Consider the following 18,721-nt stretch of genomic DNA (forward strand, 5'->3'; position numbering starts at 1 on the left):
TGAAATCTAAACAATTTTTCTATTTCAATATAATATTCTTTTCATATTTTTTTTAATTTATTCGGATTTTATTCGAATAATTATTCGTGAATTTTTGAAGAATAGTATTAGGAAATATTTTTTCGATTATTAGGATTTTATTGGAATAACTATATTTGAATTATCCAATAATTATTCGAGTGTTTTATTTTTAGAATAGAATTTCTATAAAAAAATAAGTTTTTTCGTATTCATGAATAATGTATTGAAAAATAAAATTCGAATAATTATGCGTGGATTTTTTTACCAATTTTATTTTTTATGCATATTTTTAATTATTCGAATACATATTTATTCCAATAATCAACTTTGTGAATATTTTTCTAATTATTCGATTTTTACTCGAGTATGAATTCTCAGTATAAAAAAGCAAACATTTTTCAGGTATTTTTTTTTTTTATTCGAATATTTTTCAAATTTTCGAATTATCCATGAATTTTTCTAAAAACCACACAAAATTGATTTAGTTTATTTTTAAATTATTCGAATAATTCTAACCGGTTTTTTATTCGAATATTTTTAGATTATTCGATTTTTTGTAATTATTCTGTTTTTCAGTATAAAAATAATCTAACATTTTTCTGGTATCTTTTTTAATTATTCGATTTTTTATTGTATTCGAATGCATATTTTGAAATTAATCGAATAATTCTCCATGAATTTTTCTCAAAAATCCCTACAGAAAAACCAAAAAAAAATTATTTTTAGATTATTCGAATTATCAATTCAAATATTTTTAGATTAATCGATTTTATTTTCTAATTATTCTGTTTTTTATTCGAGTATGAATTTTGAGTATAAAAACATAGCGAACATTTTTCAGGTATTTTTTTTTTCAATTATTCGAGTTTTTATTTTATTCGATTATTTTTTTTCAGGTATTTTTTTCAATTATTCGAGTTTTTATTTTATTCGAATATTTTGAAATTAATCGAATAATTATCCATGACTTATTCTCAAAAGTCGTAACTGCAATAATAACAACAGAAAATACCACAAAAAATGGATTTAGTTTATTTTGAGAATATTCGAATAATTAATTATTCTATTTTTTATTCGAGTAGTTTTAGATTATTCGTTTTTTTTTCTAATTATTCTGTTGTTATATTCGTGTAAGAATTTTCAGTATCAAAACAAAGCAAACATTTTTCTGATATTTTTTGTTTAATTATGTATTCGTGTTTTTATTTTATTCGAATATTTTGAAATTAATCGAATAATTATCCATGAATTTTTCTAAAAAATCTTAACTGAAATAATAAATATAACAACAGAAAAATCCACAAAAAATTGATTTAGTTTATTTTTAGATTATTCGAATAATTAATTATTCGGTTTTTTATTCGAGAAGTTTTAGATTATACGATTTTTTCTACTTTTTCTGTTTTTTATTAAAGTATGAATTTTCATTATAAAAACAGAGCAAACATTTTTCAATTATTCGAGTTTTTTTTATTCGAACATTTTTAAATTAATCGAATTATGAATTTTAAATAATAAAAGTATACAACAGAAAAAACCACAAAGAATTGATTTAGTTTATTTTTAGATTATTCGAATAATTAATTATTCGGCTTTATATTCGAATATTTTAAGATTATTCGTATTATTATCCATGTTATAAGAAAATAACATAAACATATTTTTTTCCGTTTTTTACATCACTAAATAAATTATTCGGATCATTTTGTCAAGGAATCTAAATTAAATCTATAATTTTTAATACAAACATTACCAACAACTTTTCTGAATATTTTTCTGATTATTCGGTTTTTTTATTCGAATAATTTGTTGGAGTATTTTTAATTAAAAACCTAAATAATTATGAATTATCAATATAAAAACAAAAGAAGAATTTTTCAATATATTTTTTTAAATTATTCGGTTTTTTATTTTATTCGAATATTTTTAAAGTAATCGAATTATTATCCATGAATTTTTTTTAAGAAATCTGTTAAAATTGTTTTATTTATGTACGTAACAAAACAAATAAACAAAATTGTTTAAATTTGTTTAGATTATTCGAATAAATTTTCAGGTTTTTATTCCAATATTTTTATATCATTCGAATTATTATCCGAAAATTTGTCTTAACTGAAATTATATAATAGCAATTTCAGCTATTTTAGATCGCTTAGAAATTTATTCGACTAATTATTGGGATAATTTTTCAGGAAATCTAAATTAAATCTTTAATTTTTAACACAAACATTACCAACAACTTTTCTGAATATTTTTCTGATTATTCGATTTTTTTATTTGAATAATTCCTGGAGTATTTAGAATTAAAGTCCTAAATAATTATGAATTATCAGTATAAAAACAAAAGAATTTTTTTTTACGATTTAGTCAATTTATACTTCGTATACTTACTTAACTGGCAAAAATTTTAATTAATTTAAGATATTTTATTTATATTCTTTTAATATTTGAATGACTAAAAATCATGAATTTTAATACTCTTTTCCTAGATTACATTCTTTTTTCTAATTTGTAAAAAATTAATAAAACGCTGCCAAAAATTATAAATTAATTTGAATGTCTTGATGACAAATAGTGATTTAAATTTATTCACACATTTTTAATGAAACTCAAACAAACCGCGAACAGGTTTAACTCAATATTACTCTCATTCTCTCTCTCTGTCTAACCCTAGAAATAGAATTAAACAAATCAACGGTTTACGGTTCTGTTTTTGTAAATAAATAAAAATTCATACATAAATATTTATGTACAGATACATACATAGATATATATAAAATACTCAAACTCACACAGATACTCTTACAACTTTGCCTAAAACTGTCAAACCAATTGCACAGTGGTGTAATAATTCGATTATTCGTCATTTATTGATCAAATTTTTTGTTGTTCTAAATTGAAAAATATTTTTCAATCATAAAAAAAAAAGTTTTTTTCTTCGAATATTCGAATAACAACCCTCATGAATGAAGAGAGTGTACAACTGTCAAATGTTCATCCTTATTTTCTCGCTAAATTCAACTGTTTCATTACGTTTTACGTTTCCATAATCTTATTATAACAATTCGGAAGTTCTAATTAAATTACCTTCACCACTGTGCACTGTGTTAAATAAAAATATGCATTTAAAATATGTAAGAGAGAGTGTGTTTGTTGTGCATTTGCATATATTCGATATGTAAAAAAACAAAGCACACAAACAGACAGGTTCTCTTTTAGAGATATGCATGCATGTGTATGAAACTAACAAAGTTGTTTGATCAATAATTATATTTCAATAATAAGAACAAGAAGACAAAATTGTAACCAGACCGAAAAAACAACAATTTTTGCTTTGTCAATTGTTATGAACTAATTTTTTATATGATGAGTGAGTGCTGTTGCTTTAACTGTTTCTTCTTTCTAACGAAAACTCCTTAACGCGATAACCAAATCACGAGACCAAAAAAAAACCATCTAGCTAAAACAAATTCTAATATAATCAAATAAAATTATTTAAACAAAAATCAAATTATAATAACTACCTACAATAAAAATAAATTCATTAAAACTAATAAGAATAATAACAAAAAAACATAATTTTCAATTGAAAATGAAACGAAATTACAGTTAAATAAATTAATTTAGAAAACAGCAAAATAATTAGCAAGTGTTATACAGAAATGAATGGAAAAAAATTATTTAAATAGTAATTGTATGCAATACAATATAAATAAAATAATAATAAATAGCAATACTTAAAATAACTGTAATATGAATTACAATAATAATAATAAATAACAAATAAATACATAAATTGTATAAAAAAAAATTAATTTAATAATAATGTAAAGAAACTAAATAAACAATTCGAATTAAATTTAATCGTAATACATTTACACGAGTACTTACATTCGCTTTTAAAGAAATTATGTTTAAACTTTTAATAAACTTCAAGCCATTGAAATGAAATGCGAATACAAGTTTAATTATTTTGTTATTGAAAACTTTGGTATTTAAATGTAAAGAAATATTAAACTACTTCTTGGAGAATCATACTTTCATCACTGTATAAGTTAAAGCAAGTGCCTATTTTGCTGTTATTTTTTAACAACTTACAAAAAAGTCAATATAAATCTATAACCAACTAAAAATGAAAAGTAATTGTGTTCGAGAATCGTTAAAACTAATTCAAATGCTTTGATCATTCCTAAAAACTACAAAATGCGAAATATAAAGTCATAACCCTTCTCAGCATAAAGTTAGGGCCATTTAAATGTTAAACACGGCAGAGTTCATTAGTCGGCTGAGCCGAATCTTCTATGTATACCCTGCATCTTAGAATACTTCAAGGCGAATTTATGCAGCAAAAGCGAATTCAGGTAAATTCAAGCGAATTCATTAATTTTGTATAACGAGACTGAGAGAATGTAAATTTAATGTCAAATTCCATATATAAATAAAAAGGAATGAATTCGCTTCTATTTCCCCGAATTCTCCTTTGCAGTCACCTGTATTAATTCACCTTGGTATGATTTTAATACCTTTCACCAAGAGCGGTAGAGGTACGAGAGAGAGTTAATAAGTCCGTGCCTTTTTGAATGAAACACAGGCTTTTGGATAAAAAAAAAATCATTTTATTTTACAATGTAGTCTCCTTTCTCCAAATGTTGTATACCTTCCAAAAACTAAGATTTGTCGAGGTCATTAAAATATGTATTTATTGTAAGATTATTTCATCGTTGGAGTCAAATCTCTTTCCGGCGAGAAATTTCTTCAGGTTTGAAAACAAGAAATAGTCACTCGGGGAGGGCTAAATCTGGAAAATAGGGCGGATGAGGGAACCATTCGTAGCCTACTTCATTGTTTTACACATGTGCGTACCCTTTTGTGCACCCGATCGTGAGCAAACGCGGCAGCCATCTTGTGCAAAGCTTTCACATATCCAAGTGATCATTCAAAATTGAAACCACTGAACCATATAAGATGCCTATGACTTCCACAATTTCTTGTACTTTAAATCTCCGATCGACCAACACCATATCGTGATTTTTTTGAATTGTTTCAGGTTTAAAGACCTCAAATGGTCGTCCACACATTCGGCATCTTCCGAGCTTGTACGACCACTTTTTTACCATTGAAATTAATGCCGCAGAGTTTCCATATTATTTATCTAGCTTAGTCTGTATTTGAGTGATTGTTTCTTCCGCAAAAAATAATGCTATTTCTCTCCAAGTAACGGGGTAGTCTGCTATCAATGGCTATCAATGGCTGTCAAACACAAACTAAACGACGCAACTGGTTCAAATTTTGACTGGAGTCAACTGACGGATGCATGTTATCAGAAGCAGTGTTGCCCTTTCGGTTAAGAGCCGGGAAATTCAAAAAGTCGCGTACTTATTGACCCACCTCTGTATATATAAGTTAGTCATTCTGTTTGTTATTTATATTGGATCATTACATATTGCCATATAGCCGATCCGTCCGTCCGAAATTTTCAAAATTACCATGATTGATACATATATATCGGGTATAGTCCTAGTTCAAATCGAGAAAATCGGCCCACAAATGATAAAAAACTACGATTACCCCGATTAATATGTCATATATATTTTTAAACATGGATATCAAATGAAAGCCATTCCAAAGATCTTTCCAACGATTTTTATAACGCCACAGAAATTCGGACCGACAATGGGTCACAATCGACAAAAAAAAAATCTGTGATTTTGGTGGCAAATAATTTTAAAATTTAGTTTTTTACCCCTGGATCCGCATCTGTTCCAATGACTATGCTTATCTTTAAAAGCATCTTATAGGGAATGTGTCTTTAAAAAATCATCCATACTTTTATTTTACTTCCAATTTTAAAGAGAATTTACGCCAAAAAATTTCTACTTAAATGAATTTTACTGTAGATAATAATATTTGTATACCCTTCACCATGAGTGATATATCAATACATATATCCGCCCGACCATATAATACCCTACACAGAGTAAATGAGAAAAAACATTTGTCAATTTCAATAATTTATATTCGTGAGTGATTTTTGGAAGTGGACCTTATATGGGGGCTATGACAATGAAATTAGCTCGTGTGATTTATGTCTATATGAAACTCATTCCTGTTAAATTGTATGTGGATACGAACATTTTAAGAGATTTAGCTCGTTAAAGTGATTTTCGGAAGTGGGTCTTATATGGGAGATGTGAAATGTGAATTATTATGTGAAATGGTTTGAGTACATATAAAACTTATTTGGAAAGAAAATTGTGTAGATTCCTATATATATTAAACATTTCTGACATTTGTATGGGGGCTAATTGAAATAATGAACCGATTTCAGCCAGTTTCAATAGGAAATTATTCCGAGTCGATCGGTATAATTTAAGGTGGGTGTTAGACTAATATTTTTGGGCGTTACAAACATCAGTACAAACGCACACTACCCTCCACACTATGGTGGTGTAGGGTATAATTAATGGTTTACCCAAAACAAGTTTAAAATCACTTTCTGAGTCGATTAAACGATGTCCGTCCGTCCGTCTGGTTGGCTGGCTGGCTGGCTGGCTGGCTGGCTGGCTGGCTGGCTGGCTGGCTGGCTGGCTGGCTGGCTGGCTGGCTGGCTGGCTGGCTGTCCATGTAAACCTTGTGCGCAGAGTACAGGTCGCAATATTTCGATCAAATTTGGTACATATCATTTTTTCGGCCCAAGGACCAAGCCTATTGAAACTGGCTGAAATCGGTCAATTATTTCACCTAGCCCCCATACAAATGTCCTTCCGAAATTTTACTTTATCGGTCATAAATGTTTAATTTATATATTTATCTCCACAAAAATATAAATTATTATGGTCGGACTTGACCGACTATACTTTCTTACTTGTTTTATTCTTGTGTTCCTAGATTCGAATTTGGAAAAACAGTGCAGAGATTAAAAATCTAATTATCCAAATTTGTCCAACAAAAGATTCCCGAATTTTTCCGAAATGGGTCTCAAAAATTTCGGAATAATATGTATATATTTATTTTACTCGGCAAAAGGAATTTTTATTCATCGACAGAAATATTCGACTTATTTTTTTGAAAAGATTCGTAATTTTGAACTTATTACGAAAAACCGAAAAATATTCAGAAAATATTTCATCACCTGGGATGTTAATTTCATGCAAATGAATGAAATTGACATCCCAGGTGATGAAATATTAATTTTGACCAATTACTTTTCGGAATCAGATGATTTGCAACAAAATGGCATCGATTTGATATTGCATATTTTGTTATAATTGCATTTTTTGCATATTTTACTTGAATGCTCATTTAATTTGAATATTTTAAAATGTTTGTTGTATAGTTTTGCATATTTTACAATATTTTCATTTTAGTAAAAATTTTTTGCATTTTGGTATTAGAACTTCGAATTAATTAACTCAATTTGAGCTTAATTCACTAAAATCTTAATTCGGAATTAGAAAATGTCAGCCATTTATTCCATAAATCTAGCTTTTATTTAAATAGAATTCGTTGAATTAATTCAAAACATAATTCATTCAACCTTTGATTAAATTTTTGTTAATTCAAATCTAATTCAAATTGCATTAAAATATTGTTACTTCATACAGTTTGGTTTTTATTTAGCTTTTACAAAATGAATTGAAAAAAATTTACTTAAGCCTTTATGTAATAGATTTGAATTGAAGACAAATTTAATCATTAAAGCTATTTTGTAATGGATTTGAATTCAAGAAAATTTGAATTATTTGATAAGGAATTAATTCTTTGAAGAATGCATTCTCAAAGGAATGAATTTAATACTTTTGAAGTACAAACGAATTAAACCTAGGAATTAATTCATAATGAATTTATTAACGGAATGGTTAAGAGATAAAATTAGTTTTGAATTCGAAAATGGAATTAAGAATTAATTCTTATTAATTAATGCGCAAGATAGGATATGATTTTAGACCTATGGTTTCTTGAGGAAAGTTTCATAGAATTTTCAGTATATTTCGTTTCTGCTATACGATTTTTTATTTTTTTATCGTCCATAGAATTCGACCCGGCCTAATGTATATACTTTTATGAGTCTGCGATGAATATTTCGATGTGTTACAAACGGAATGAACAAATCTATATACCACCCAATCTTTTTTGATGGTGGGTATAAAAATGTTATTAATGAAAAAACATTAGTGCCGAGTTAGAGAGTTCAATTTATGTCAAAATCATATGTCTAAATTTTTAGCAAAGGAATTGTCTGTATTTAAAGAAATCTCTTTCAAGCTAAATTCCCACTGTGTTAGTTAATAGCTTAATTGTCTTTAGAAAGTAATTGCAATTATTTGCAAGAAATTTTGTTGTCACAACAGGTAACTAACTAACTAACTGGCTCTATGACAGGTATCTTATTTAAATAAAATGTTTCAAATTAATTTTCACCAAATACCAGTTATTTATTATTAAATTTAATTATCAAATTGCTACGTATTTCGTTATTATTTCTTTTTTGCAAATGCGTGAAACCCAGTGAAGAAACAGTAAAATCATATGATTTGTTTGTATTTATAAAATTTAAGAAGAAAAAAAATAAAACGCAAACACCAAAATGACAAATTTATTTAACAATGAATGAGCGAGCTTCAGGTTACAATTCAATAAAAATCGTTTCAAATTTGAAACGATTAAATCTTTGGAAAATACAACAACAACAAAAACTCAAATATTTGTGTTTGGTTCATATGAGAAAAGCCATTAAACGTTACATGTTACTTACTCTACATTTTATTATTTAATTAAATTTGTTGCTGAAATTATTATGATGTTCAAGTAGGTATTTGTAGCTATTTTTTATTTTTATTTTTTTTTTGTTTAAATGCTGCTCATCCAAGAGTAAAGTGCATCAACCGCATAAAGAAGAAACGTGTGGTGTGGTTGCTGCATCTGCAGCTGCCTTTAGGAGATTAATACTTATTCGTACACACAGATATTGGCTCCTCTAAATAATAATTATTATCAAGATGATGGATTTTTTTGTTGTAGCTGTTGCTGTTTTGTTTTCTACGATTATTGTACCATTAGATAATTTAAAGTAAAAGGGTGTTTTCTTAAGCCCGAATTATTATAAGACAATTATGAATGTTCCAGTCATTTACTGAGGGGGGCCTTGTATGGGGACTAGGGGCAAATGTTGCCTGATTTTCGTCATACTTTACAATATCATTTCAGAGTACTTAGAGCTAATTTGTGCAAAATTTTATCAGGATTGTCGCATAATCAACATATTTATGACTGTTCAAACAGAATTCCGGGGGACATTTGCATCTGGGCTATGTGAAATCATGGACCGATATTGCCTATTATCAATTTCCTTTTCAAACTTAGAGAATTTGTGGAAATTTTGAGCCAGCTAGCTCCTTGCATTTGGGCCCTATCGTGTTTTCTACAGACAGACAGACAGACAGACGGAAAGACATAGCTAGATCGTCTTAGAATCTTATGAGGATCCAGAATATGTCTCAGATATATTCAGTTTTTGATGTGTTACTAACGTAATGACAAAATCAATTGTATATCTGATATATTGATACAATTTTTAAATCCGTCAGATATCTGGAACCTTCAAAAGGTTTTATAATATCAACTTTCATATTTATAAGGCTGCAGAATATATTTTTTTTTATTTTTAACTTTAAAAATTCCAAACTTTAACCCCCATTAACACGAAGTCTGGTTAGGTGCTAACTAATAGTTATACTGTCGGTTAAAATTATTTTTGTATGAAAACTGTCAGTCATGTCATGAAAACTGTCAGTTAAAACATAACCAGACTTCGTCTTACTGGGGGTAAGTCCTAATATTTAACTTTGTAGTTTTTATATCCTTCACCTTCGTGAGAAGGCTATACATAAGTTTGTCAACCCGTTTGTAATTTCCACAATATAATTTTCCGACCCTATAAAGCATATATATTCTGGATCCTTATAGATAGCGGAGTCGTTTAAGCCATGTCCGTCTGTCTGTCCGTCTGTTTGTTGAAATCAATTTTCTGAAGATATCCAGATATCTTCGGGAACCAAATCTTTAATAGTTCTGTCAGACATGCTTTCGAAAAGTTTCCTATTTAAAATCAGCAAAATCGGTCCACAAATGGCTGAGATATGAGGAAAAAACCAGGACAACCTCGATTTTTTACCTATATCTGGATTACTAAGTCATTAATATAGACAATATGGATATCTAATGATAGATATTTCAAAGACCTTTGCAATGTAAAACCATGGACCTACAATGGGTCAAAATCGTAAAAAATATTTTTTAACCCGAATTTTTTTTTTTTTTTTAAAAAATTTTGGAAAACAAAATTTTTTTTTTAAAATTTATAAAATTTAAAAAAAAAATTTTCCAAAAAATAAAAAAAAAATTTGGAAAAAAAATTAATTTTGTTTACCTAAAAATATTTAAAATTTGTATTTTGAAGTATAATTTGGTGAAGGGTATACTATAAGATTCGGCACAGCTGAATTAATTCTCTTACTTGTTTGAAATTGAATCGCTGCAAATCGGTGCTCATCTGAGTTCGACCAACTCCCTTATAAATCTCTTTCTATTTTTCATTCACATAGAAATTAAAACATTATTTTTTCACAACTAAAATAATCTGAACAAAAAAAAAACGTTTAAATGTAAAAACAAAATTAAACTAAAAGCAAAACAAAAAAACCTTAAAACAACAACTACATAATAATAATAATATTTTTTTTTATAAACAATAACAAAACGAGCAACAAAAAAAATAAAACTAAAATAAAATTAACTAATAAACTCTCAAACGGCAAAAAAGAATCTGAAATCTATTCACATTGAAATCCAGTCGTATTTGTAACATTCGTTTGTTGATTAACGGTTGGGATTTTCGATATTTTGTTTTCGTTTCAACAAACGGAATTTGAAGAAAATACTTAATACTTACAGTGAAAAAACAAAATTAAATAACAAAAAAAAAAAAACAATCATAGAAAGTATAAATTCTTATGGATTATCACAAAACTTGTAATGGTAATTATTTACATGCTAATTTAAATAAAATAAAATATTTATTCATGACAAAGTAACAACTACTCCATACATAGATACAAAAATACTACTAATACTACTACTACTATTTAATAGTAGTAAAAATTTAAGTGTAGCAGAAAAAAAAATAAAACAAATTTATTTTATCATAAATTTATTTGTATTGATCAAACAAAGTGTTTTTTTTTTAATATATATTTTTTTTCGTTTCTGTTAAATTATTGTTATCAGCTGTAGTCGGCGTTTGTAGAGAGTGAGTTTGAGTGTGCAATTGACAGTTTTTTTATTATTATTTTCATTTTAATATATAATGATTTTTTTGTTCTACACGCCCATTTTTATTTTGACAATTATTTCAATAATTTTCGAAATAATACTATAACAAACATAAATGTTCTTTCAACGTATATTAATATTGCAGAGCACAGTAGTAAAATAAATGTTTGAAATGTCAAAGGATAAGTAAAGGATTTTCCAAAAGATGATGGTATACAAAAACTAACCCTAAGACATTATTAATGATCTAACAAGGTCAAAACGAGCTACGTTTGGAAATTGTATTAAAAATAACTATCGAAATTCTAAGCCGGTGTTCACAGTTTTAAAAGCTCTTACTCCATATAAAAAAAATAATTTTCTGAACATTAATATTGCAGAAAAGAAGGAGAGTATGGAATATCTCCCCGACCACAGTCCAACCTTCGACCCACTGTAAGATTGTGGGTGATGGTTGCTATGGTTTTGCACTGAAAATATACAGTGGTTGACAATACCAAGAGGTCGGGTGACTTATGTTTATATGAAACTTTTTTCTGTAGAATTTTATGTGAATACCAATATTTGTAATAGTTTTATGATCGTTATAGTGATTTTAGTAGGGAACAATGGTGAATTATGGATTGATCCAAAAAAAAATTAAATGTTATTTGTGTGGGAGCCAGGTGAAATAATGGGCCGAAAACAACCAGCCAGACGGACTTTGTTTAATCGACTCGGAAAGTGATTCTGATTCGATCGGCATACTTTAAGAAGAATGTTAGAGTAATATTTTTGGGCATTATAATTGAGCCTTTGATTGTCACCTCTGAAATATTTTGTCATTCGCTTATAACCGCATCTGATAAAGCTTCCTTCGTGCTATAATTTTGTGCCGACATTTTGCGATCTACAATTTCCCATACTTTTTTTATGGGACTGAGATCTGGCGATTCAAAACACGAATGTCATTGGATTGAAACCATTCGGCTACAACTCTAGGATGTGTTTGGGGTCATTGTCGTGCTGGAATCTCTAAACTAGGGAAACACTTTTCCAGTAAAAACTTATCCTTGGTGCAAATTATAATTTTTTTAATCCCGTTAGCTTTTAAAAATATGTCGAATAATTTATTTTCTAAATCATTAATTCAACTGTTATTTTGGTCAAAATAATCACAGAAAAAAAGTACTAAATACTTAAAACTTTTAAAAAAATCCATGAACTTTCAAAAAAAATAGCAAACGATCTGAAGGTTCGTCGTCATACTGTTTCCAAAGCAATTAAAAAGGAAACCTGGATCAGGAAGAAAAAAAGGTCTAACAGATATTGGTAATTCAAAAGAAGTCGAAGAACTCTTTCGAAGAGCACCGAACAGCTCTTTCGAAGAGCACCGAACATTTCTATCAGAAAAGCAGCTCATAAAGTTAAATACTCTGATTCTTTTGTGCGCAGAGTCAAAGCTAATGCTGGGTTGAAGTCGTATAAAGTTCAGAAAGTTTCAGATCGGAATGCGGTAAAGAACTTAGAAACAGAACGTCAACAAAAATTACGTAACATTTTATATATTTATGATGAAACAGACTTTTCACAACTGCAAGGTCCATTTCGGATCCTTGCAGGTCCATTTCGGTTCCTTGCCACAAGTGCCTTCATATTTCTGGCCCGATTTGACATCAAGTCACTATGGAAAAAAGGCTCTTGAGTGGTATTCAAACAATAATGTAAATTTTGTACCACAGGAGGAAAAACCACGCAACTATTCAGAACTTTGGCCCAATTTTAAGCGTTAGTGGACGACATCGTCCAAAAAGTTAACACAAACAACTATAAAACCTTTAATGGGAGGATTTTCGAAAAAATAACTTTATATATACCGAGTAAAATGCCAATATTTTAATGTTTAATGAATTTGTACAATATTTCAGTAAATTTACGAATTATTGAGAATTTTTATATTGAACGGTTTACCGGGTTTTTTTTGGCTCACTCTTTAGTATCTTTTATGATATACATTAGGCCCATACCTAGATTGCTCTGAAAAACATACCCACACCATAATATTGACACCGCCAAACATGACGGTCTCATTTGTGTACCTTTGGTCCAGTCTCTTACACTTCGGCCGTCTGAGATATGTTCTTCTCTAACTGTCTCTTAAATTGTATTTTGATTCATCCGAAAAGAAAATACTGTTCCATTTCTGTCGCGATCAATTTAAATTTTCTTTGGATAATTGTATACGAGCAGTAAGAGGTTCTAAACTAATTTCCAATTTTAGATGATTGATAACCTCCTTACGGAGAATCATTTTTGGTAATCTCTTAAACTTGCTTGCTATTAAATAATGTTATCTTGGAGTAGTTTTACGATGCACAAAGTGATGGCTTCATACATTTTTTGGCAAAAATCCTTATGAGTGGTCGTAGAGCGCTAAAATTTGGCACAGAGAATTATATGGACCAAACTAAGAAAAAAATAAAATTTTATCAAAATCGACCACGCCCACTGCCCATACAGTCCAAATGGATTTTTTCGCATAAAATTTTTCCTATGCAAAAAAAAAATTTTTTCCTATTTTCTGAAACAAAAGAAGAAATCGACCATGCCCACCGCATACCGCCCATGCAATCCAAATGCAATACATTTTTGTATAAAAATTATAAGGAGGGGTCGAAGAGCATTGAAATTTGGCACCAAGAATTATATGGACTAAATTAAGAAAAAAATAAAATTTTATCAAAATCGACCACGCCCAACGCCCACTGCCCATACAATCCAAATAGATTTTTTCGCATAAAATTTTTCCTATCCAAGTAAAATTCTAGAAATTTGGTACATATATTTTTTGAAACAAAAAAAGAATGCATGCCGAGTTTCAATATAATCGGCCATGCCCACCGCCCACGAAACCCATACATAGATAAGAATTTTTTTTTTATATTTCGTTTATTATTCGACAAAAAATTTTAAGTTTTCATCCTGTTCCGAAAACTATTCTTTCTTTTAATCGAAACAAGGCACTCCCAACTTTCATTTTATTAAAGAAACATTTTTTTTCTCCATGGAAAATCAAAAATAAAATAATTTTTAGAGACTTATAGATTTGGGCATATCTTCTTAACAGTTTATGATATCCCCTTAATTTTTTTTTATTTGTGGAGAAATGTTATATTTTTCAAATATGTGAAAGGTAAATGGTATCATTAGGAAAATTATACATATATAAACCACTGAATTGCGTGAAAATATAAGTAAATTTTTGCTAACACCCTTCCATGGACTTTACTTCAATTTTTTAAAAATAAAATAAAATTTTTCTTAAAACTATAAGTGTACATTTCATCTTTAAACATTTCTCTACAAAACTGCATCATTTGATTTTTAAAATTGAGTGTTTGAAAAATTTACTTTTTGACACCAAAATCCCTCTGTGCGATGTGTTCCTCTCCTTTCTCCCGAAAAAATTTGTTTATAATTTTTGAAACTGCTTCAATCCAACAATAAAATCACTATTTAAAAATGGTGTGTTGTGTATGACGATATGGCTGATCTATCACGATTACTATTATCCTTTTCGGCTATTTTTCTCCCTCTGTCTGAGAGCGAAATTAGCTGCACACCAAAATTATGTCTCAATAAAGCCGTTGTTACTCGTAATACAACTGAATAATTTACATGATGAATTGCCAAACAATATTGAAAGACAATAATATGACAAATCCTTTTGCCTTTCAAATCAATATAAGGTCTTTCTAGCCGAAATTGCTGTATTTAATTTCATTTCAAAGTTCGATTATGGATACCTTCAGCCTTTTAAGCCCTTCCGGAAGTTCAAAAAAAGATCTCATGGAATGGGCGAATATTATTGCCGTCAGTAACCGAGTTTTGGGCAAATAAAGGAGACATATTTATTAGAGGATACAATACCTAACATAACTGAGGAAACTGGGTTTCTAACCTCTTTTGTAATGATCTCTTTAGGCCACATAGGCTTGTTTACATAGTCAAATACAATAAATAAATGTCTATCACAATTTTGACTTCGAGTTACGCAGAATGTATTATGATTTTGTTTTCGAACCACTGTTTAGAATTAATAATATCGTTCAACCTATAGTTAAAACCTTTATCATGATACATACTCGTGCATACAAAAAAAAACACTTACATCACCCAAAATATTCTTCCAGGAACTGGATAACGAAGGGCGGATATGAAATTCCCAATTTTTTGTGATTAAATACCAAACATTTCGCACTCAAAATACAATTCCAAATCTACCAAAAACAAATATGAACTTTGAACACAATCTATTAATTTTTTTTAGTTAAATAAACCTTCTATGCATTTTTTCGTTAAAGTTAAATGAACTTTTTATAAATTTTTACTTAAATGGTTACGATAAAAAAAAAAAATTAATTTTTGTGCAACCATTTTATAAAATAAAAAAAGAGTTTATTGCGTTATTTCCAGACAGACCATGTACTTGTATTAACATAAATAATTATGTATTTAATAAACCAAAATATTTTAAGCAAATACAAATTTATTAAATGTATTAAGGCGTCATTAGAAGTCAATGTACATTTTCTCATTATCGCTTGCCGACATGAACTTTCGTCGCATCGCATTGGCTTTCAATTACAAATTGAGGCTGTTTTTACAAATTGAAACGATAAGGCAGCCATGCGACGTAAGTAACTTAAAAATTCCGCTATAAAATTTTATATTATTTAGATAAATCAAAATTTAATGCTGCAACATGATAAGCAGAACTTCGAATTAATTAATTTAATTTTAGCTCGGAATTAAAAAAATGTCTGCTATTCATTGCATAAATCCATTCCCAATATATAATTCTTTTAATTCATTCAAAGGATTTTATTTAAATAGAATTAACATTCATCGTTGAATTAATTCATAATCGAATGAAATCGTAACATAATTCATTCAAACTTTGTATGAATAAATTTTTGTTAATTCAAATCTAATACAAATTGAATTAAAATATCATTAACTTAATATAGAAAGGCCCTAACTTGTGTTTTTTTTAAGTCGAGATATTTTGGTTAAATATGATATATGAGCGGACCATTTATCGAAATAAACGAAAATCTGGGTTTTCAAAAAAAAAAACACGAGTTAGGGCCTTTCTATATTAAGGTAACGATTAGTTTTTTTCATTCAGATTTTTTTTTGTTTGATCATTTAAAAAATTATTTGAATAAAATTGACTTAAGCCTATTTGTAATAAGTAGATTTGAATTGGAAAAAAATTTAATGGTATAGCGAAGAACAAGGAAAACGTTTTCATCAAAATTTAAAAGTGGAAAGGAAGATAGATACCAAGATCGCTGGGTTAAACATATGATGATCAGTTTTTGTTTTGGCGACACCAAACTCATTCTAGACCTGTGTTATTTTTCACGACTAGGCGGATTGAGATTTTGGAAAATACAGCTTTTTCATGTTAGTTTGGAGTTTATTAGACAAAAAAAAGTTTTTAAAAACAAATTTTAATAACTTTTACAAAATATAGTCATGGTAAGAAAGGAAATTTCAAAACTGAAATAAACTGGATTTCATTTGCTTTATAAAGAAAATTTAATACAAGTTACGAGCTCTGCAAAGCTCAACTTTGGCACCCTGTATCTCAAATTGTGTTCTAATAGGGTGGACACAAATTTTAGTTCTGAAACGATTTGTTTGTAAATATTTATGCAATCGGACCAGTTCAGTTTGGAAGAGACAAATTTATTACCACTTTTCTGCCAATCGACCCCACCGTGTTGAATTTGAACGGAATTGTCAGAGTTTTTGGGACCAGCATATGTGTGAGGGAGACAAATGAAAATATTTATAACACTGTTTATATATAAGATTGGGTATATATAAGTTTGTCATTCCGTTTGTAATTTCCACAATATAATTTTCGACCCTATAAAGTATATATATTCTGGATCCTTATAGATAGCGGAGTCGATTAAACCATGTCCGTCTATCTGTCTGTCTGTCTGTCTGTCTGTCTGTCTGTCTGTCTGTCTGTCTGTCTGTCTGTCTGTCTGTCTGTCTGTCTGTCTGTCTGTCTGTCTGTCTGTCTGTCTGTCTGTCTGTCTGTCTGTCTGTCTGTCTGTCTGTCTGTCTGTCTGTCTGTCTGTCTGTCTGTCTGTCTGTCTGTCTGTCTGTCTGTCTGTCTGTTGAAATCAATTTTCTAACGACACCAGATATCTTCGGGATCCAAATCTTCAATAATTCTGTCAGACATGCTTTCGAGAAGTTTGCTATTTAAAATCAGCAAAATCGGTCCACAAATGGCTGAGATATGAGGACAAAACCAGGACAACCTCTATTTTTGACCTACATATATCTGGATTACTAAGTCATTAATATAAACAATATGGATATCTAATGATAGATATTTCAGAGACCTTTGCAACGACGTATATAAGACCATAACAACATACATAACAATTCGAAAAAAACAACAACAACAACATAACAATTCGAAAAAAAAATTTCCCAAAAAATTAAAAAAAAATTTTAAATTTGTATTTTGAAGTATAATTTGGTAAATGGTATATAGATTCGGCACAGCCGAATATAGCTCTCTTACTTGTTTTTATTTTCTTTCTTAATGAATATCGCAAAAGTTTGACGTCCTGGATTTTTTTCAACATTTCCCTAAAATAATAAATCCATATGTTTCACATCATGAACAAAAACCTTGTAGACTGGTTATATTCTTTTAAAAGTTTCAAAAAAAAAATAGAATATCTGGGGCTAAATTACCGCATTCGTGATCGAATTAGCTAACGTATTGAAAAATGATTTTGAAATCTGTGATTACTTATATTTTTAACCAAAAATCGGATTCTCATATAAAAATTAAATGAAACGTAAACGTAGCTATAAGTCTTTTAATAGTGTTTTAAATAATAAAAGGACGAACATTTGTGATCATTTAAATTTTCAAACCTAATTTCAAAAACTAAATTTTTTAGAAACATTTTTTTTTTCGAATTGTTTTTTTAATTTTTTTAAATTTAAATTTTTTTTTTTGTTTTTTAATTTTTTTTTAATATTTAGCGAAAAAAAATTTTTGGTTAAAAAAAAAATTTGGATAAAAAAATATTTTTCCCGATTTTGACCCATTGTAGGTCCAACTTACTATGGTCTTATATGCGTCATTGCAAAGGTCTTTGAAATATCTATCATTAGATATCCATATTGTCTATATTAATGACTTAATAGGTAAAAAATCGAGGTTGTCCTGGTTTTTTCCTTATATCTCAGCCATTTGTGGACCGATTTTTTTTATTTCAACAGACAGACAGATGGACATGGCTTAATCGACTGCGCTATCTATAAGGATCCAGTATATATATAC

The 18,721-nt window shown here is 28.6% G+C and overlaps 1 protein-coding gene across 4 annotated transcripts in view; it reads left to right on the forward strand.

Annotated features, from left to right (window-relative positions):
* Positions 1 to 18,721, forward strand: part of LOC135959581 (uncharacterized) — a 70,879-nt gene that overhangs the window by 42,563 nt on the left and 9,595 nt on the right. The gene's annotated exons all lie outside the window — the stretch shown is intronic.

The sequence above is a fragment of the Calliphora vicina genome, chromosome 5, assembly GCF_958450345.1.
Source record: "Calliphora vicina chromosome 5, idCalVici1.1, whole genome shotgun sequence".
NCBI lineage: Eukaryota > Metazoa > Arthropoda > Insecta > Diptera > Calliphoridae > Calliphora > Calliphora vicina.